The following is a 23,809-nucleotide window of genomic DNA, read 5'->3' as shown; positions in this document are numbered from 1 at the left end:
CGGATAGGCCTGAGACCAGGCACACACCACACACCGTGTGTGTGTGTGTGTGTGTGTGTGTGTGTGTGTGTGTGTGTGTGTGTGTGTTATTTACATCGTACAGAATAAATATGCTGTTCTACTTTTTGCTGATTCGCGAAAAATGCAGAATTTCCCATTATTTTATTTACAACCAAGAAATTTGTAATGGAAGTTTTAATAGCTAACTTGCCTCATCAATTTGTTTATGACTCTCTCTCTCTCTCTCTCTCTCTCTCTCTCTCTCTCTCTCTCTCTCTCTCTCTCTCTCTCTCTCTCTCTCTCTCTCTCTCTCTGTTCTCTCTCTCTCTTTGTTCCTTCTATCTATGCATATCATTTCTATTTCCACCACATCGTAAAGCAATGCACAAAACTATCCCTCATCCAAATCACTTGTCCTTCTCACTCACCCACTTCACTCAAACCAGAAACTAAGTTGAGCTTCATCTAATTATTTCGACCTCTCTCTCTCTTCCCGAAGAAATGTATCTGTGAAGTTCCTGCTGGTGAAGTTTTCTCTTTCCTCTTACTTAATTTTCAATCAGTGTTTTGTTTCTCGCCTGAAAAAGACTTTATAATGAATGCAGGTGGGGCAGGTATTTCTTGAGATAAATTGACGCCAACATGGAACTGAAGTTGATATGAGAATAGAGTGATTTTAATTCTCAGACCCATCAATCAGGATAGAATAAGAAATAGAAGGTTAGAGAGAGAGAGAGAGAGAGAGAGAGAGAGAGAGAGAGAGAGAGAGAGAGAGAGAGAGAGAGAGAGAGAGAGAGAGAGAGAGAGAGAGAGAGAGAGAGAGAGAGAGAGAGAGAGAGAGAGAGAGAGAGAGAGCCTGATACGAACTCAAATACGTCATTAGATTAATCGGGATTGAAATGCCGAGTCAATAAGAAATTTCAAAAAGATGAGCCAAAATAACAGATGTGGATGATTCGTGGAAATTTGAAAATGCCTTAATTCACATACAGAGACTCGACTTTCACGTGCAGACCTTCTTGCAGTATTCCTTATTTTCTTATCTTCTTACCGTCCTTATAGATTAAATCCTCGAATACCTAAGTGGCAGGAAAACACTCAGTACACGACTTTACAAGGAATTCCATGGAGAGCGTAAGTAAGAAAAATTAATAAAAAAATAAAAACTTAAAAATCATCAGAAAAAATGCATTATCAGGTTTTTCGTGGTTTGTGGTTTGACTTTTCTTGAACTGTGTGTTACGTATAAACTGTGTCTTGTTGTGTAGACTGTGTTGTCGTGTATTAACTGTGTATTGTCATGTTCTGCTTACTCTTTTAACCATCCACTGTCACGTTCGTCCTTTATCAGCATTCAGAGCGCAATAAAGAATGCTTTCAATTGACTCATGTTTAACGGACTGAATAGGAACTTCATTCTTTTCCTCTCAATGCAACAGAAATATTAATCAAACCTAACGACGGTACAAAGACAGTAAAAAACCTCTCAATTAGAAAATAAATGTTGCGTTTTACATATTTTCATTTGTCTATTCATGTATCTATTAATCATTTACTTTTGTTTATTTTATTTACGTACATGTTCATCTTTTACAGTTTATTTATCTGCTTGTTTATTTATTCAATTTTCCTTCGCCACTCCTCATGAAACGTACAAAACAAGTAAACAAATAAATAAAAATAATGGTTCCTATGAAGAACGAGACATACTTCGTCACCAAGAAAAATAGTGGAGTTGCCAGCCAGTTTGTTTGATGCATTCATGAAAACAGGGATGGAGGGAAGGAGGGCGGTAATTCTTAAAACCAGTAAAACTTTTCCGATAAGAACCTCGCGGGACTGAACAAAGAGAGAAGACGATGATGGACAGCACCAACACTCGGTTTGCGTCTCTTTTGCCACATTTGTGTTATCTGAACCGTTTTAAGAGAGGCGTTTCGGAACATTTCTCTTAATAAATCTATTTCTATTTCAGATTCGTTTTTTCTATCGGGAACTGAACAGAATACACTCTCTCTCTCTCTCTCTCTCTCTCTCTCTCTCTCTCTCTCTCTCTCTCTCTCTCTCTCTCTCTCCCCAAGTGCGACAACAAAAAATCATCTGCTTTGCAATTTTTTTTTTTTTTTTTTTTTTGAGAACAGTAAGAGACGTGAAAAAAAATTCAATAATCAAAATGTTACTAACCTTTGTTTCCTACCAAGTGTGAGAACAAAAAATATAATTGCTTTGTACTTTCATTTTTAGAATATTATTGCAAGAGACGTGAAAAAAATTCAATACGCAAAATATTACTAGCGTTTCTGCTTCCTAGGTACTTAAAATAGAAAACAAAGTTTCTGGAAGAGAGAGAGAGAGAGAGAGAGAGAGAGAGAGAGAGAGAGAGAGAGAATCTTCAATCCTGTTATGACACGGCAGTGACGCACACACGCAGTTAGTCCCCAGCGCACCTCAAGGAAACAAATTTACTAAGAAATCGGTGAAAAACAAAAACTCAAATACGGCAAGTTCTTGAAAGCTGAGGAGATGAAAGAGACAGAGGAAGAACGCATCAAGCACCGTCGTGAAGGAAGAGAACAATGCATGACACATTTTTCTAATACCAGTAGAATTTTTCCTTTTTTTTTTTTTGTGACCTCTAACCAACCTTGCCCATGCGTAAAGAAAAAGAAAATAGAAAATTAAAATACTGGAGCTGGAGTGAGCAAAACAAGCAATAGCTGGACAGAACAAACGAAGAGCGGAAAGCATAGGAGAGGGAACTATCTGTTTGGTGAAAGGCAGGGACTTGACAAGACTCGGTGGAAAGGATGAAAGAAGGCCGTTTTCCAGATACGTTACAAAGATAGACGTACGAGAAAGGGATAAAAACCGCGCATGAGGGAAAAAAAAGAGGGACAATCAATAGGACAGTATTTAGACAATGAAGGGAAAAAGAAAGAAGAAATAAGAAGTAAACCGAGCAGAGAATCGAACAGCTGGAAAGGGAAAAGGGGACAGATATCAGAGGTGAGTTATACAAGGGTCCTTACGCTGGAAGAGTAGACACACACTTTCAAAAACAAGGTAATGACAAGAACCAGAAGGAAAATACAATGACAACAGATTGAAAATTTAGAAAACCTAACATTTATAATGGTGGAGACTTCTTTTCCACGATAACCTAGAACTTTTAAGAGATTTCCGTAATACAATCTAATTTAACAGTTCTGTAGTACAAAAAATTACATGCTACTTCCTCTCTTTCTTTGTGTTTATCCAGTCCTAAATGTTGACAAAGGATGATCATAGTAATTAAATGGTTAAACACAGGCAGGAAGTAAGGAAGGCAGTGGGAGGCGGGATCAATACCGCAGCCTTGACAGAGGAAGACTTTGCTGGTATACGAAATGAAGACACGAAAACAATTTGTGGGAACTGACGGATGCTCTCAAATAGGTAAAGAAAAAAATTAACTACCTGACATCCGCAACGCAAGAGAAAAGTTTAAAGGAAGATGTTGAACTACGCAGACCTTTAAAGACAACACCTGGATTCTGAAACGCTTTGTCATCTCACCATGACTATTTATAAAGGCTACAAAGATGATTAGCAGAATTCCCAAGAATATTCATCCGATTAGTGATGGGTAATATTTTACTTCAGCATGAACAGCAAGTTGGCTTTCGTTACCCTTCTCATCTTAAAGACCTTGTTCAATTTGAACCCACACAGACCCGTCGCAAATTGTTATTTATTATTTTTTTTCAAGGTTAAACTCACTATGTCAATGGCGGGAGGCGACGCACCACCACGTGCGATGGACAGGCGGGCACTGAGGAACGCCGTTTTGGACTTTTGGTTTTGGTGTGTGCGTATGTTACATAATCTCCGCAAGCGCGATATATTATGACGGTGATTGGTTCTTTTGTTTCAACATGAAACCAGTAGCCAATAAATCTTTTTTCTTTGTTTCAACATGAAACCAGTGTGTTTGGTGTAGCGTGCATTATTTCCGTACTATTCACCGGTTCTTTGAAAAAAAAAAAAAAACATTGAGCGTCTGTGGCGAGACGTAAAGGAGTGGATGAAGCGGCCAGCGACAAGGAAGGACTGGACCACCAATAAGGGAATGACTTCCTATGCATATCTTACCCATTGTAGTTAGGTTGGGTTAGCTCAGATTAGGTTAGCTTAAGTTAGGTTAGGTTTAGGTTAGGTTAGATTAGGTTTAAGTTAGGTTAGGTTTAGGTTTAGGTTAGGTTAGGTTAGGTTAGGCTAGGTTAGGTTAGGTTAGTGTATATTCATTGAAAACCAGTAAAAATATACCAGGGAAAAAAAAAATTTTACTCGTGTATCCATCACATGGGGGTTAGGAGGGCAGTGATAAAAAAAAAAATACTGCTTTGCGTTGAAAATAAAGTGCATATTTCTTCAAAACAGGTAGAAATTTAACATAAGCAAGAAAGAGTTGGCTCGTTTTACCGCAAAATCATGTTTCCGTAAGAACGGGGGAGGGGGTAAAAAAAAAAACTACGAGTTTGCGACGGAAACGAAGTGCATATTCAATCAAAACAGGTCAAAATCTACCAGAAAAAAAAATTATTTTATCCCAAAGTGAGCTGTTCATATTATTGTAAAAATTTACCTAGTGATGTAGATACCTTGTCAGTGTGTCCCTAGAACCACAGAAACATCCTTAAAACTCGTGTCACTTTACCTTTTTTTTTTTTTTTTTTTTTCGTCTTCTTTTTAGCAGTTGGGTTGCTGCGGAGAAACATTTCAGAATTATGATACTAAGATATCCACAGCGGAATCTGGCGGAAACGTAAATGTTACATGAACAGATACATGACAAGTGCTAGAAATGTTACGTAGTGAAGAAGAGCTTACGAGGAATAGAGGATCAAGTGCAGACGATGTAATTCACCCAGAGTGCGAAGTGGGTTGTCATATACAGAGCGGTTGACTCGCGCGTTGCTTTCCTCATTTCCTGGTAGCTCATAAAGGCAACACAAAACGGACGAGATATGCACTGGCCTCAAAACAATATTATAAAATGCACCGCATGAGAAGTTACAAAAAACTTTAAGTGAAAGAAGATCTGCTTTGCGGTCAGTGAGGTTATAGCATGTAATATATGATTTCTTATCGAAAGTGTGTGTGTGTGTGTGTGTGTGTGTGTGTGTGTGTGTGTGTGTGTGTGTGTGTGTGTGTGTGTGTGTGTGTGTGTGTGTGTGTGTGTGTGTGTGTGTGACGTATGTACGAGTATTATGCTATCGTCCACTTCCTTGACTGCATTCCCACAATAGCAAACATTTTCGTAGTGATCTGAAGGTAGAGATTATAAGCATTGTTCAACGCAGTACATAATAATAATATTGAACAGCGACCGACACAAAAAATTTTCGGCTGGACAACCTGCCAGTACACACCAAGTACGTGTTAAGTACTGTTTCTAAAGGCTACAGAGACTATTTGCCAGCTTAGCAACGGTGTTTCTCCTCTTAGCAATAAAGAAGTCTTGTTAATCTATCTGTAAAACCATAAAAATATCTTGAAAGATTTATGTAACTTCAACTAGACACTAGAGTCATCAGAATGTACTGTAAATAAAGCGCAGAAGTGTCCTAATGTGCTCAAGAAGAACTGCAGCGATCACGAAGAACTGCAGCGATTTTCTCATGTTATGCTAACCTTCCCTATATAAAGACGGATTCACACACACACACACATACACACACACACACACACACACACACACACACACACACACACACACACACACACACACACACACACACACACACATGCACAAGCACACGCACGCACGCACACGCAGGCACGCACACGCACGCACGCGCACACATCCGCACACACACACACACACACACACACACACACACACACACACACACACACACACACACACACACTTGCCACGTTTCTGACTGATTCAAATTGCGGGACAAAACGTTTGACATTGACACATACGCGGAGGCATTCCACCAGCCATCCCCGTGCACTTTTTTGTGCCGGCGTCTGAGGGAAATATTGAAACGCAACGTGATACACAAGACCAAGGCCGGACAGAGCAGAATCTATTTACTGGGACGTTACACTTAGGATATTTGAGAATAGAGCCACACATTCAAAAGTAACTAGACAAACATACCTCATTTCACAGTAGTATCTTCATGCCAGTACAAGACGCTCCCATTCAGTGCCTTGCATCTCATTGACGGATTACGGGGCTCTATCGGAATCCATTCTGTCATAGTTTGTCGATCTTCCAGGCTCATCTTCTCACCAGTTATTAATCGCTCACGGACACTCTTCCTTTCTGGCCAACCAAGGATGAGTTCAGACGCGTGATGGTATGCCAGCTTTTCAAGTCCGTATGTAACAGCAAAAGTAGCAAATTTAATGGACTTCTAACTATTGAATCTTACTGATATCTAGAAAACCTTGATGTTTATCTTGCCTAGACTTTTTCTAGTTTTCTAGTACAATGTTGCGTGCATGTATGGACCATCCCTGAGGCTTCGGTTTGTATCGCGGAACACAAAACGCGGTAAATTTCCGCCTAAATGTTTATTAGTATAGACAAAGATGAACGAGTCAAAAGTCAGATTAGTTCAGTGAAATTTCATTAATTTACTTCTTTCTGTTTAAATTGTCGTCAGTAACTAGTAGGTATCGTTTCGCGTCCACCTTCTTCCCTTTGCGCAGCCTCATCATGCAGACCTTCACCTCACAAACTAAGAATCACAGCGTTCTTACCTTCTTCCCACGTGCACATACGATTCCTTCCTCTGCACTGGCCAGCATCTGCTCTCCGTACACCTGTGGAGGAAAAGATTTATACCATTATTTTGTTGCGACTGCTTTTTGTTAACATTGCACCCACTTCCGTAGGACAAAGGTAACACGAGGGCAAGCTGGTGACAGATGTTCATGGCGATTAAACATGGAAGCGATTTTTTTTCCCCTGAACCAAATGTAAAACTCGCTCGATGTATTGAATGAAACTTCGTCACGAGAAATCTTTAGTCCTGGAAAAAAATAATGAAATAACAAGAAAAAAATGCTCTGATGAAACAGTGCGCTAAAAATGTCACACACGTAACGCCTTCGTCCGCAAAACATTTTGACATATTCACACGTCGAATCACAGTATGTCAATAATTCCCATGTGGTGTCTAACGAACCATTCCCTGTTACTCCTCAGAATATTCACGTTAGCAACCTTCGATAAATTTAAATACGGCGTGTTGAAATGATAGCAATGTGATGCCTAACAAAATATTTCCTGCCTCTACTCACAATTCACTGACGTCAAGCTTTGATGAACACACAGCAGCAGCGAAAGCAAAACAATGAATAATTCATCAACGTAAAGGCACAATACTTCCTGACGACACCTGTTTATATCAATGACACTTAAAACCCTATGAAATAAAATAGGTATCTATGAGCTTCACTCTTTAAAAAAAAACACAAATAATGCATAAATAACAGTATTTCAGGCACTGCAGTAAAACAATATTCCAATCATTGCTGCATTTACATATCTGGGCAACCACTAAGAGACTCTCGCGACAGACGGAATAATCCCATTTTACGTCATTCAAGACTTTCTTTAAAATTTGGCAAAAGCAGTATTTCAAAGCTCGCTCGCTCTCTTTCTCTCTGCTGAATGTGACTTCCTACTTCTCGCTACACTTTATATATTAATTCCCACTGCTATGAGAGTTTTCTTTCTTCCTTTCAACTTGAAATGCAATAGCACTGTACACGATCTTTACGAGCTCCTACTTAAAATAAAAGTGAAAGGAATACGTGTTTGAGTATCGAGCCAGTGAAAGAAAGGAAATGTGTCAAGAGCGATTTGAAATAAAAGAACATGTCTCCAAATACAAAAGAAACACATAACAAGGCACTTCTTTGTCGCTTTTTCCCTGTTGTCGCAATACAAAATATAGTATCTGTCTGGTGGAAATGTTCAAACGTGGCCGTGTATGGAATGAGAGGAAATTGTTCATATTGGTTCGTAATGCAGGAACCAAAAGCATAATGGTATTGAAAGAATAATTAACAAAGGACATCTATCAACTGTCCCATCTGGCCACTATATAAAAAGTAACATGCATGGAATGGAAATGTTTACACACTGATCCTGGTCTTGAACGAAAGGAAGCGTGTCAGAATGGTTTGTGAGGAAGGAATGAGAACCAATAGCAAAGAAACGGTTAATTAACGGAGCACCACCTCGTCGACGCCTCCCTGTGATCATTATAATAAGAGGCAGTGTACTATATGGAGAAAACCAGTCGAGGGAAGAAGGTCGAGAGGAAGAGAGAGTGGGACGATAGAACTGCAAAAGATTAGAGTAGTAGAGGTGGATGCAAGAGGCAAAAACAGGTGGAGAAAAGATTCATAAACGGCGCCCATTCATGACTAGGCAAATGGTGAGAGAAATGTATATGAAGTGGCAATATATAAATCACAATGTATGCAGTCATATCTACCACTTGGCACCATAAACATCCAACACGGTCGCAGTTTATAGTCGATGATGAGCATGATTTCAGTAATTAATCACGCTACACTGCCTGTTGCACAAAATGCCATTAGTTTATCACCAATGCAATTACTCATGATATAAATGCAAATCTCAAATATTAGCTTATGGGGAAGAAGGGCTCACACAGTGCTCATCCACCGATTAACAGGCCAGTGCTTTCATACAGGGACTAATAAATGTGTGCTGCCTGCTATGCTGTCCTGATGTAAATCTTGCACGTGATGATGTTTGCTTATGGTCATGATGTAATTATCGATGTCTCTCTCTCTCTCTCTCTCTCTCTCTCTCTCTCTCTCTCTCTCTCTCTCTCTCTCTCTCTCTCTCTCTCTCTCTCTCTCTCTCTCTCTCTCTCTCTCTCTCTCTCTCTCTCTCTCTCTCTCTCTCTCTCTCTCTCTCACATCAGCAGAATATTTGCCTACATTAAGCTGGTTTTCTCTCTTCTGCTTTTCCATGAATGTAGCGTAACACTTTTTCCTCACATGGAAGCAAGGCAGCGAATGTTATGTACCGTACCTCTGCATGTTTTCGCACCATGTGGTGATGTGGGATTAACATGCCGCTTTTCTGAACCAGTACTTAGATATCGTGCCACGAGCATTACCGGCCTCCAGGAATATTTCTCTTCTCTTAAATAACAAGACAAATCGCTGCCAAAATTCAGTGTTCGCATATTACATTCATAACATTCTTGCCAACATCAAGCGCCTTTCGTATACCGTTGTGCTCAGTATGTGGATCAAGGTAAAGAGAATATTCTCTTTACCTTGATTTGGATAATGCTGTTTTAATCCTATCATTACCCTTTGTGTTTCCGGCCAAGGGGTACAAAACCGCAGAAAAAAAAATGTTCATTAAATAACGACCAATGGAAAAGAATCCCTGGAAAAAAAAAAAGGAAGGCCTATTAATTCAGTCCCTATCTATTCTTAACAAAACACTGTGATGCAGATTTAAAGTAGGATTCCCATAGATATAACTATCAGCAATAGAGGTGAGGAGGCAGTTCTTTATATTTATTTATTAATATTTTTTGTGAGTTTACAGTTTTATTACAGCTTAGTACAATCATATATAGGATTACTAAAAACAAGCACGTGACACATTCCAATCAACAGCCAAAGGTCAATCTTTGTTACGTCAAAAAGAATGTTGGTAGGAGTTTGATGATATTACACTACTCTCTCTCTCTCTCTCTCTCTCTCTCTCTCTCTCTCTCTCTCTCTCTCTCTCTCTCTCTCTCTCTCTCCGCCTAACATCCCTACTCCACATATAGACCACATGAAGATAATCTATACACGCACTACTACATTTCCCTCAAAACTTCCACCTCCATCTCTTTTTTTACTTTTCTCGCCCCTTACACTCATATTCTCGTCATATTCCACGCTACTGACTTTCTCTTACTTATCATTTTTATTCATTCATTTCACTGTATTTTTTCATGCCAGGAAGGTTAGCCAAGGGCAAAATAAAATGTGAATGAAAAGATATTCAACTTGCCCCTCTCCCCCAAAGATCAGAATCAGAAATGGTGACAACTTTAGCTCTAGGAGAGTCTTGGCACTCCTCTCTCCGAACAGTTCAGGCTGTAGGAAGAAAGACAAATATTCCGGTAGAGTTATTGAATTCATTAAATGTATAACCTCGTGAGCTGCCAAGTTAGCTGCCAATTATGAAGGAGAGAAGGGTGAGTGAGAAAAGTGCTCTAACTACGAGTATCCACCCCTTCGCCTCCCAGCCCTGTTTTCATCAACAGAAAATCTTGCCATACTAATTAAAGGGAGGAGGGTGTTGACAAATAAGAATGACACTGCCACTGTACTACAGCGTTGTTCAGATTGTGTGTGTGTGTGTGTTTCAGTGTTTGATCTGCTGCAGTCTCTAACGAGACAGCCAGACGTTACCCCACGGAACAAGCTCAGAGCTCATTATTTCCGATCTTCGGATAGGCCTGAGACCAGGCACACACCACACACCGGGACAACAAGGTCACAACTCCTCGATTTACATCCCGTACCTACTCACTGCTAGGTGAACAGGGGCTACACGTGAAATGAGACACACCCAAATATCTCCACCAGGCCGGGGAATCGAACCCCGGTCTTCTGGCTTGTGTCTGTGTGTGTGTGTGTGTGTGTGTGTGTGTGTGTATGTTTGCGTTTTTAAGTGTGTGTGTGTGTGTGTGTGTGTGTGTGTGTGTGTTTCACTGTTTGATCTGCTGCAGTCTCTGACGAGACAGCCAGACGTTACCCTACAGAACGAACTCAGAGCTCATTATTTCCGATCTTCGGATAGGCCTGAGACCAGGCACACACCACACACCGGGACAACAAGGTCACAACTCCTCGATTTACATCCCGTATCTACTCACGGCTAGGTGAACAGGAGCTACACGTGAAAGGAGACACACCCAAATATCTCCACCCGGCCGGGGAATCGAACCCCGGTCCTCTGGCTTGTGAAGCCAGTGCTCTAACCACTGAGCTACCGGGTGTGTGTGTGTGTGTGTGTCTTTGAATGCGTGTGTGTGTGTGTTTTGAATGCGTGTGTGTGTGTGTTTTGAATGTGTGTGTGTGTGTGTGTGTGTGTGTGTGTGTGTGTGTGTGTGTGTGTGTGTGTGTGTGTGTGTGTGTGTGTGTGTGTGTGTGTGTGTGTGTGTGTGTGTGTGTGTGTGTGTGTGTTTGAGTATGTGTGGGTTTGTATATGTGTGTGTGTGTGTGTGTGTGTGTGTGTGTGTGTGTGTGTGTGTGTGTGTGTGTGTGTGTGTGTGTGTGTGTGTGTGTGTGTGTGTGTGTGTGTCTTTGAATACGTGTGTGTGTCTTTAGAATACGTGTGTGTGTTTTGAATGTGTGTGTGTGTGTGTGTGTGTGTGTGTGTGTGTGTGTGTGTGTGTGTGTGTGTGTGTGTGTGTGTGTGTGTGTGTGTGTGTGTGTGTGTGTGTGTGTGTGTGTGTGTGTGTGTGTGTGTGTGTGTGTGTGTGTGTGTGTGTGTGTGTGTGTGTGTGTGTGTGTGTGTGTGTGTGTGTGTGTGTGTGTGTGTGTGTGTGCGTAATTCACCAAGGCCTCATCACAAGCGGACCAGCAACCACCAGCTGTTTTACTTTAACAGTCCGAGATCATTACCGATCTTCGGGTAAGACTGTGACCTTACACACTGCACACCCATCCTGCTGGTCAGGGGAGGCAGCAGCTCTCCAGCTTGTCACCTGAAAAATCTCATAAATGTCAGCCCCTAGCAGGGTTCGAACCTATGCCAACCATGGCAGGCCAAGACAGACTCGGTTGTATGTATTCAGTGTTCTTATCGTGTTGGTCGTTGGCGTCGCAATCACTGCATTTCACCGTGTTTTAAAAGTGATAAAGAACAATAGTCATAATATTCAAGGCCATCACGAAAATCTGAAAACTGCCAAAGAAAATATATATCAGTAAAATACTGACTTGTATCCTCGCTGTTGGTGTCAAGCACCGGGGTTAAGCAACGCGAGAGGCATTCACTGGTGTATCTCGTGATTAGTGGTTTTACTTGTCCTTCATAAATAATGGACGACAATGATAATCACGCCAAAACTAATATGTGAAATAAAAGATTTGAAAAGAAAATATATTAAGAGTGCATAGCTACCACTGGCGCCAAGTAAGGTTGACTGTGGCGTGTACGTACCATTACTCCCCTCCAGCAGCCTACAAAATAAGAAGAATTATGTAACAATATCGCCATACCACCATTGAGAAGAGAAGGTACTATTGTTTCACTCGGTACTATTGTTTCACTCTTGGTCATCACACAATCTGACAACAAATACACACATCGACCATGTATCCCTGCAGCACTTCATTCATTCATTCATTCATTCATTCATTCATTCATTCATTCATTTACTAATTTTGTAAGATTAATTAAATGTAGTTTCCTCTCCCTCCTCAGTGATTTATCAGAATTCTCAGTAAGGTATAGAATAAGACGTTTCCTGGATTTCCAAAAACATTTAAATAACTTTTTTTTTGTCAATCTAATTATTTTTAGAATTTTTCAGCACATTTCCGTCTAAACAATTTCCCCAATGAAAGAAATCCCCTATTCCTGCTACATCAACAAGTGACTAACAAATAAAGAATAAACTTCAAAATACAGATATCATACTTCTTTTGTTCTCCTGCTATTATATTTCTGCGTTGCACAGAAACACTGCAAAACTTTTTCACTTTTTTTTCTATTCCAGTGCCCTTTATTTCATGCATACATTTCTCCCCTCAAGCCAATACCTTCAGATCAAAACCGAATGAAACGAGAAATATTCATACATTTTTGTTTGTTTGTTTTTTTTTTTCTTCTTTTTACGCTTTGGACTCCCTGAATGCAATTTATTAATACATGCATCTCCATTCCCCTCAAAAAAGATAGACAAAATTAACAAATAAAATAAAATCAATAACTCAATCGAATAAACCTTAGTGCGGCACATACTAAAGTAAAATCATAATAGAAATTAAAATAATACGCCTCACGGACCACGGTACAGATATTCGTGAAGAGCACTCAGCCCTCATGACTCTGAGCTGTTACTCCTACTGCGAGTCTCTTTATGTATTCCTACGCAATGAGTATTTGACTATTCACGTGGGAAATTATTCTGGTGAGAGGCAGGAAAAAATATAACGTTGCAGTGCTCAATCTGTGGAGAATACATGCAGTATTCACGAGCCTAGTTGAGCAAAACTTTGAGAACACCTGAACATTTACAAGGCAATATAAAACGTAATGCGGCGAACATTGAAGTTGAGCGGGATTTGTTTTTCAGATCGTTTTTTTTTTTTTTTACGGAAATAATTTTTGCTTTCTAATTTGGAGTAACTATTTCTGGGCATCGTTATTATTATTTTTCAAGTCGTAATCTAAACTAAGTAGGAATCAGCTGAGTAATTAATGAACTCATTCAATCTAATCGAGACCTAACATAAGTAACCTCACCTGCATCTACATAATTGTATCCCTCAGATGAAAACACTGATATTTTCTTTTCACAATATACACAAGCAGCATGATATACAAGACAGAAGTGAGGCAGTGAGGCATGTCATGTAGTCTGAAAAAAATGGACAAAAAAAAAAAAAAGGCGCTGCTACTTTCTGTAGTAATCACAAGGTTGGGCGAAATGAGGAACGAATGCATCAGAGACACAACACATGTAAGTCGGTGTGAGGGAGAGGCTCGAGGCGAGACTGAGATTGAGTTATGTGAGGAAAGGAGACGATAGTCAAGTGGGGACTGGGGAGGAGGATGGTGGAGGTGGACATACATAGTCGCAGAAAGACAGACCTAAAATAATGTTCATGGATGCAGAGAAAGTGGAGTAAGACTCCGAACTCCAAGCGCGTGCATACAAGTTGATCCACTGTGGTGACTCTCACGGGAGCAACTTATTTAACCCCTTCAGTACTGGGCCATATTCTTACCTTGAGTTCTGGGTAGGATTAGATAATTTCATTGACATTAAGAAGGGCCTATGAAGGTCAGAAGATTGATAGCCAGAGTTATCACTATTTTAATCTCTACAAGTTTCTGAAACTGTATAAAATTACAAAGTAGTAAGCAAAGAGAATATGAAAACGCGTCATGGTACTGAAGGGAAGATAAAGTGGGAAGGTTCACGAACGATCACTAAATCCATCCTCGGGGCATACAAGCCAATAGGGAAAGAACCCACGGCCTACCAAATTCTGTCGTGGGGGAGGAGTTTGTGCCTACAGCGATTGTGATTAAAGTGTAGTAGTAGTAGTAGTAGTAGTAGTAGTAGTAGTAGTAGTAGTAGAAGAAGAAGAAGAAGAAGAAGAAGAAGAAGAAGAAGAAGAAGAAGAAGAAGAAGAAGAAGAAGAAGAAGAAGAAGAAGAAGAAGAAGAAGAAGAAGAAGAAGAAGAAGAAGAAGAAGTGGTGGTGGTGGTGGTGGTGGTGGTGGTGGTGGTGGTGTGGTGGTGGTGGTGGTAGGTGTAGTGGTAGTAGTAGTAGTAGCAGTAGTAGTAGTAGGTAGTAGTAGTAGTAGGTGGTAGTGTAGTAGTAGTGGTAGTAGTAGTAGTAGTAGTAGTAGTAGTAGTAGTAACAGCAGCAGCAGCAGTAGTGGTAGTAGTAACAGCAGCAGTAACTTAGTAGTAGTAGTAGCAGCAGTAGTAGTAACAACTTCACATATAACGATATATATAGAGAGAGAGAGAGAGAGAGAGAGAGAGAGAGAGAGAGAGAGAGAGAGAGAGAGAGAGAGAGAGAGATACTTAACATGTAATGATAATAATGTTAAAAATATTAATAATGATAATGATAATGATCTCTCTCTCTCTCTCTCTCTCTCTCTCTCTCTCTCTCTCTCTCTCTCTCTCTCTAACATGAACATTCAAGACAGATATAACATCAGAGCAGATAACACACACACACACACACACACACACACACACACACACACACACACACACACACACACACAGCTTGAAGCACGGGAAAGTGCTGATGAAAGGCTACCTTTCCTTTGGATTGACGGACTAGTTATTGGAGAGCGAAGGAAAGCTGTCCTGCCATTACAACCTTAGAAAGTAATCGTAAATATTTATTCCCAAGACATCCAAATTGCCAGAGAGAGAACGGGGGGAGAGAGGGGGAGAGAGAGAGGGAGGGGAAGAGGTTGTTAAAGCTTAGATGGGGAGATAGGCATGAGGGTATTAGAAATAGAGAAACAAGAGAGTGTGAATGATAGTCGGACATGGAGTTGGGTTGGGTGGTAATTCACACATCATGACCTGTCTTTGATGTTTACCTATTAAAATCCCTCGACGTGTCGCTTTAGCTAAGATTAAAGACAAGGAGGCTGTTTCATCATGGTGTGAGTCATTAGTACACCAATAGCTTGAAATGCGAGGCATTTTTAGTACTACGGCGAAGAGATAAACAAGTCTTGTGTTCTTTCGGCCGCTCTAGTGAGGGAACCTCAGCATAATCATCAGCCTTCACCAACCTACTCTGCCTTTGGCTCCTTCCTCTGTCTGTCAGTCACATCTATTACAAACATGTTAACCAATCAACTTAATTTTATAGATTTTTAAACCTAATACATTTTGTTTTTATATAAAAAAGTGGACATTAAATGAAAAGTAAGAGAGTCAAAATTACTAAAAATAGCTCTGACAGGCTGCCCTTCTATTGTGACGTAGTAATAATCACCGACCCAACTGCTAGTTATGTATTCTCTGTCTTCCTCATCGCTGGCAAGGTCAATAATGATGCGTCCCACATCGTCGTGGATATCTGTGTCCAGGATCTGACTTTGAGGTTTGGTTAGGTTAGGTTGAAGTCTCGACATCATTGGACAGCAGTTACCTACACCTCCTTTGTGCCACACGGCCGGACTTCTGCCAGTCTGACACGAGGCATTGAATCTGAAGTAGCTTACATAAAGACAGAATTGCCAGTTGAGTAATTGATTGCTACTGCGTCATATTTAAATATCAAACCACTGGCTCAGCCATAGTGGGTGGGGCATGTACCGTGACAACAACCTACCTCCGAAGATTCTAGCTTCGTTTATCCTACACATATTTTAATAAATACTTTATCATCCACATCTGGCATCAAAGCAATTAGGAGGGGATCTCAAACATCCACTGCCAAAACTACATCTTTGCCTGACGCTTTGTTGAGACCCTGAATAAAAGTTGGAAGCTTCTGAAATTTTTAATAGTTATCTTACGCTGTGCTTAGTAGTCACGCACATGTTGCCCTCCACAATGAACCTAGATCTATGTAGATTGTAGCGGCTTGTGACGAATGGTAATTGAGAACAAAGCATAGTACGTAATGTTTTCCACAATGAACAGTGATCACGCATTGTTGTTAGTTTACTTGCCATCTATGTACAGTGAATGGTGTTTACCATGTTAAGGCTAGTCACCACCATAGCTCAAGCCTGATTCATTAGCCCGTCAACCTTTTTTTTTATGTGATGCTTTATTTGAAATCGATAATAAAGCCAACCCTGTGTATCGTCATTATCTTCACGGAGACGGCAAGACAATTGTGTACGAGTACTTCACCAATATAGCTACACCTTACCCCAACAATTAGAAATTTGTCTCTGGCGCTAATCCAAGACCTCTTCAAAATATCTAGCGCTGAAATATTCATTCCTAACGATGAATTTTACTTCAGCGTGAAATATCTCGTGTTTATTCATGCTTGAACAAATTGAAGTCTTGTCCAGTCCTGCCAGATAATCTGAACCGGCAACACTGCACGGCCCGCTTCGTTAACCACCCAACCACTCCACGCTCACCTAATTACACCGCTACACTAACGTTAATAAACTAAACATTAAAGGCAGCATTTATCTATTTTGCTTTAACCCAAGAGAGAGAGAGAGAGAGAGAGAGAGAGAGAGAGAGAGAGAGAGAGAGAACCTTTTAACAATCATTATCTTCACTTCCTCTTTATTCCATCAATTCTAAAAAAAATAATACATAACATAACGCCTCAGGGCACATACCTTTATTTTCTTTTCATATTTTGTCGGCCACGCAGGAAAAAAAAAACACGCACACCAGTATTTATGAACACTAAGCAGGATCGAGACACCCTCACTGCGTGAAACAAAGCCTCACTCACTCGGTGCTCACCACGGATTCTAGGGAGGATATACGGGTTCAATGGGCAGGCTGGAAGAATTGATTAGGGAACCTCGCTTCTAACAGATGGCGCGCGGGTCGTAGGTAGTAAGGGGGTGAGGGATGGGGGGATCCATCAGCGGGGGAGGATGAGCGCCATTACAAGATTCAAAGAGTCAGTCACACGTCACGGGGAGGAGCGCAAGGCACATGAACCATTGCCAGTGCTTCCACTTTCAAGGAAATTTCCTTATTTTAGGGAAATGTTGATGTCACAAGGAAATTACTAAATCTAAGGAAATTGGCTTATTTCATTAAAATATACAAATTTTCTAGCAGCAACTAGTACTGTACAGAGCATAGCCAGAGAACTTGGATATGATCATCCTGATCGTTTTATTCCCACTGCAGAGATTTTCTAAGAGAATGTGTAGGGCAGATTCTCTCTAGATTTGATAACATTAGAGATTTTGATTTTTTATCTTGCCTATCTCCTGAAGTAGCCCAAAATCTAACTCTTCCTTCACTGGCCCCTATTTTTGAAAGGTTGCCATACTTGAAGGATGTTGTTGACCTACAGCAAACAAACCTTGAATGGAGACAGACAACTATATATCTGAGTTCTAGTGTGTCAAAAAGTTTAGATCACAGTGTGTTTTGGCAGTCAGTTTTTGAAGCTAAAAATATAGCAGGGAATATACAAAATCCACAGCTCAGCAGGATGGTTTCACTATTGTTCTCACTCCCTTACTCAAATGCAGCTGTAGAAAGATTGTTTAGTCAGCTGAAACTGATTAAGAATGACCATCGAGCATCACTTAAGAATGAAAGCGTACTTGGTCTAATTACAGCAAAGACAGCTTTCCAGAAGAAAGTTCAACATCAGGCTGCAGTCATAGATCCACCACATAGTATGCTTAGACTCCACAGTAAAATGAAAGCCAGTGCAGATAATGATCAATGTTCAAATATCAGAAAACTATTCCTAAGCGGTTTCAAGGAAAAATAATGTTTACAATTTAGTATCACTGTTGGTATGCCATATAAGGAAAGAGATGGGGAGAGCCAGACTCTGCCAGAGAGGAAAGTTGTGTTGTGTTACCTTTGTGACAGGAGTATAAATTTTATATTTGTAGTTTTGTTTATTGCAACAATGCCCAAAGAGAAGAAAATGTATTTTTTTGGCATGTAGGATACAGTATATTTATTCATACCACAGAATATAGATTTTCATAGTCTTATTAATTGCACCAAAGAGAAGATTGTGTATTTTAAGTTGGCATGTAGGATATACCCTGTACCATGGACCTCTGTAACACTGGAGTCCAGTGTTACAGAGGTCTATGGAATCTGTGTAATTTATGTGAAAGGAACATATATTGTTATAGTCTTATTGTACCAAAGAGAAAGAATACTTATTTCAGTTGGCATGTAGGATTTATTTATTAACATTAAACAAGATGTGAATTGTTTTTATGAATTATGAATGATTTTTGATTTTATGAATTTTTGTGAATTAATAAGTAATTGTTAAACAATTAATTAAACTATTAAAAAGACAAATAGTACTTTTATATGACAACCTCTGTTTAGCTTGAATGAAAAGAATGCAAAAAATTATACCTACGAAAGTTAGGGAAAATATAAAGAAATGTTGGATTGAGGTCAAGGAAATCTAAGGAAATTTTACGAGAGGTTAAAGGAATTTAAGATTTTGGGTGTGGAAACACTGACCATTGCCCGTCTCCGCCTGGGCCACACCACGCTCAGTGAGCGGCTCAGTGCTCACTTGCATCGCCTACGTCTGTCTTGTGACCCCTTCTGCCCTTGGTGTAGGACTACCCCTGAGGCCATGGAACATTTCCTGCTTCAATGCCCACGCCTCCTCTCTCAACATACTGCATTACGCTCCTGGCTCTCCACCCTGGCCATCACAATACTCGACCTGCCCACCCTCTTGGCGGCCTCAGGCGTCCACCCCTCTTGGCAACCTGCTGTCCTTCGGCTTACTTGTGCCTTCTTGAGGAAGACCGGCCAGCTACCACGCCTGTGATACCCACACAGGAGTACCCCAGGGCTCATAAGGATCCATAGATTTTCGCGGCCTCTTTTGAATCCTTATGAGCCCTGGGGTAGTCCTGTGTGTATCACAGGCGTGGTAGCTGGCCGGTCTTCCTCAAGAAGGCACAAGTAAGGCGAAGGACAGCAGGTTGCCAAGAGGGGTGGACGCCTGAGGCCGCCAAGAGGGTGGGCAGGTCGAGTGTTGTGATGGCCAGGCAGAGCCCTGCCATCATATATATATATATATATATATATATATATATATATATATATATATATATATATATATATATATATATATATATATATATAAACATGTTTTATTTGCCTTATAAGTTCATAACCACGAGAGAATGCAGGGAAAAATAAGGGGTGGGACGGAGGAACCATGGGAGAAATTTTAAGTTACTCCTAACAACGTTTTCTATGAAAGTACTCGCTTCTAACAGATGGCAGCACCGTCGCTGTCCTCCAAATTTTAACCCACACCAAAACTTCCCTTCTGTATATTCCTTGGTGCTCACCATCCTTGACTGCGCGTTTACTTGGCTGACGGCTCTTTTCGAAGGATTTATTCATGGTCTGTGAATAGTTGATTTTATACGTAACCTTTCTTACTCATGTTTTTTTTTTTTTTTTCTTTTTGCCCCATGTTCATTGTAGGTATCAGTGACAATGACTTTTTTTTTCTTGTTACGTATTTCTAATGTTTTCTTAAGTTTCTCCTTCAATTGTGCCTAGCTTTGATGTTTCTTTTATGTATTCATTGTGTTACTAAATTTCAGATATTCAAGGAACTTTAGAAACACGTAGCCTACTGGTACTTACCGTACATTCCAAGGAAATTATAGACCACAATTTGCTGGTATCCTTTCTGTTCATGTCTAATGCATGTGTAACCTACTATAGAAAATTGTATGCAGAAAAGATTGTGTAGGTAGGCGTCATGAATAATATGAAACAAGCTATTATGAGGGACATTCAGTGAATCAGGAAGGATTAAGGCAGAGTTTATGGTGAGTGATGATAGTGAGGGGGAAGTGAAAGGAGAACTAAAATCATACATACGTACATGGATAATGTGATGAAAATGCATCTTAAAGCCTCGGTCACACTGCCCATAAATATCTGTGGGATCCCATCCGTATTGATGGAGTGGACGCGACCCATCCACAGGTTCTAATCAGACTGCAGTGACTGCACGTGTTCACCAAGGAACCAGCGGGAACTTGAGTGTTACCCTTCCTTGAAGAAAATTTCTGCATTTTCGGCCTTAAATATGAGTATAAAGCTAATTTGATATCCCCAATGTATTTTTTTATCATTGCAAAAATGTTATAACTATGGAAACATCGGGTAAAATAATGTGAGACAGTCCTGAAGGGGTTAGTCAAAATAGCGTCTACACCTAAGCAGTTATTAGCCATATGTGGATCAGATTTAGATTAGATAAGGCGTTTTTCTCACCTCATATGACTATATATATGTCTTCTTGATTTATGATGAGAAAGGTGAAAGTTTTACACCAGGCAAAACACTTGGAAACCGCTACCTACTGTCGGCACATTGTCATCATTCATAATTTTTTTTTTTTTTTTTTTTTCATACACTGCAGCAGCATATTTAAGTTAGGTTGGGTTAGATTAGGCTTGAACTCCAGGAGTCAAATGACTGTTGTAACATCATTATTGAGACGTGTATATATTTTTTAGTTTTGGTTGATTGTATTCTTATTAATTCTAGATTATATACCATTTGGTAATAACTACATTTTAGTATTTAAGGCATTTTTTTTTTTGTGTGTGTTGAAAAAAAGGAACGATTAACTCTCAATACCAAAGTTATTAGTTTCTGTTAGACGTGAAATATTAATTAATGAGGAAGGAGTGAAAAGAAATTATTATAAAAAAAAAAAAAAAAGTAATGATAAGCGTGTGAGAGGAGCTACCGTCGATCCTGTGCTGTACCAAGAACAGAAACAATCATCTAGTGCAGTGACCCCCATAAACGGAAAGAATGCAGTCAGTCTAGCTGACAGATTTTCAGAGGCTGAACGTAGTGTAGTGTCCAAATGAAAGCCGGATTCAAGAGCTATCTTGTTTTTTTAATAATATTAATTAAAAGAGAAACGTAATTTCTTTATATAAAAAGTAAAGATCGACAAGACTCCAAGATGACAGTAATCCCGTAAAGTTACACTTCAAGACGACAATTTTTTTTCTTTTCTTGTTCCCTAAATTCCCACATTAATTAAAAGCAAGGAAGCACCAAACAGTGAAGGTTATTTGCCGCTATGGAACTGTTAAGGGCAAATGTGAAAAATTAGCAAAGTTAAAGAAAAAAAAATGGCAAACAAGACGACGATGAAATCAAATTGAGAATTTAGTATGACATGGATCCTCAATGCCCAGTGAAATGCCCTTTGCAGAAATATTCACTTGTCACCATGCCAGCACCTTGGAATTAAGCTGTAGCTAATCCTTACTAAACTCCGCTTCCATTTGAAAAATGCCTAATGCAGCCATTTCATCAAGGCAAACACACGCTGCTTAATTTCATACACTTTAATAACATAAAGTCATACACAACTGCAGCCAACTTGTGATACCAGATCAAGGAAGGGCAAGTGTGAGGCTTCTCATTGAGACTGCCCTACCAGGAGCTGGACACAGATGGGTATGGAGCACATACTTCCTCAACCCAGTTCTTACATGACAACTGCTGCTCTATGTCTTACACTGACTGGCAAAGTCAAAATACCCTGCAAAATTGTTCAAACCTTTAGTGTAGTTATCTTTTCTACTGGCACTCTTAGGAAGAATGCATTTCTTAACCTACACTTTACCTGACAGCTTTTGACATGATAGTATCTGGCAAAGTGCTGAAATGGCTCTATAATGCCACAGAGTGCTTAGCTTAATGCAAGACAAGTCTGTTGTGAGAAGTTGGAAATTTCATACCATCACACTCAAGGGTCAGTCTCTTGCTGGTCCTCAAGGGCTGTGGTGAGAAAATATATAAGCCTCCTACGTGGATATCATCAGTGTATCAATTACATATTTTTCAATATACTATAGTAAATGTATAATGTTTAAGATATTCCATTGAAGGCCATCAAGACTATCTGCAGATCTAACAAATTTCTTATCTACCACGTAAAAACTGCGCCTATGGTTGTCTTTGGTGTGGTTCAAATGGAGGTTAGGCAAAGGGAAGTTGAATTACAAAAGGCCCAACCTACCTGTTACTTTACTAAGATAGCAAAAACCCACCACATTCACACACTTTGTTCAAATACTTAATAAATACATAAGCAGCTCAATGAAATATCAATATAAATTCAAAGAGAAAAAAATATTTTAAATACAATCTAGGATTAAGAAATAAATTTCATTATATATTTCTTCCACAGGAGAGGATTACTTGCAAAGAAAATCTTGTGTACAAGGAAAACTAAATGAGGGTGCTGGTCCTGGGAATGTTTTATACCACCAATAAAAAGATTAGGCATGTGATGAACTCCATTACTGGCCGTAAGATTAATTTTATGTTACCTTTAAAGCATCATGTGTAGTTGGTTCCACAAGTTCAAGTATATATCAAACAACCATGCAGACACCTGGTAACTATTCCCTTGTAAACTCCTTCCTCCTAATAATGAATAGCAACTCATAATGCAGGTGTGAGTTTTGACTACGGTCACCTCTCAATCCTGACAGTATGAGTGTATATTCACTTAGAAAATCAGTATTATGTACAACTATAGTGTTGTTACCAGACACTGTCTTTGGTTACTTTGTATACAAGAACTGTGTCATCAACTGTGCCTTCTCAATCTAAAGCCAGCAATCAAGAAAATATGTGCACACATTCACGCATAAACACACTGTATCACACTGCAAAACCCCTCACAAGCCATGTCAAAAAATGCTCCCCTCCAACACCACAATGATGCTATACCTGATCACTTACAAAAGTTATATGCTGTGGAATATTCAAACGGTCAATCTAAGTTAGGATGATACCAAAGCACATCAAATTCCTGTGTATGAATTACTACTAAGTACAGACCACAGCCAGCCACTGTTGTTCAGTTGAGCAGTGGATTGGTTACAGTTGCATCATATGACCAAGATCATGAGATCAATTCAGCACTGTACCTAATAACTATTTTTCAATGCTTTTCTTTAGCTTAGTATGATGTATAATGATGCAATTGTCTGGTGAACGATAATACATAAATTATACATCATTTATAGATTTTTTTTTCAATGCTGTGTGATCCATCCATCAACATTGAGGTCTCTTAATCACCAGGCAGCAGGGGAAGTTACTGCCATGATTATCATGTCAAACACACACACACACACACACACACACACACACACACACACACACACACACACACACACACACACACACACACACACACACACACACACACACACACACACACACACACACACACACACACATCTTTTATCTTTAACTACTTTTACTTAGCTCTCAATTTATATTTTTAATTCAATAGTTTTAAAGTTTA

The 23,809-nt window shown here is 39.7% G+C and overlaps 1 long non-coding RNA gene across 1 annotated transcript; it reads right to left on the bottom strand.

Annotated features, from left to right (window-relative positions):
- Positions 1–6,169: 6,169 nt before the first annotated feature.
- LOC123520523 lies at positions 6,170–23,808 on the bottom strand. The gene is made up of 3 exons (XR_006679287.1): positions 20,339–23,808; positions 6,760–6,822; positions 6,170–6,319 (listed from the first exon to the last, which is right to left on the bottom strand). It is a non-coding gene; the product is annotated as an uncharacterized LOC123520523 (long non-coding RNA).
- Between the last annotated feature and the right edge of the window lies 1 nt (position 23,809).

This window comes from Portunus trituberculatus, chromosome 47 (genome assembly GCF_017591435.1).
Source record: "Portunus trituberculatus isolate SZX2019 chromosome 47, ASM1759143v1, whole genome shotgun sequence".
In the NCBI taxonomy this organism is placed as follows: Eukaryota; Metazoa; Arthropoda; class Malacostraca; order Decapoda; family Portunidae; genus Portunus; species Portunus trituberculatus.
Note: the sequence above shows the minus strand (reverse complement) of the source record. Positions and strands in the feature narration are given on the sequence as shown.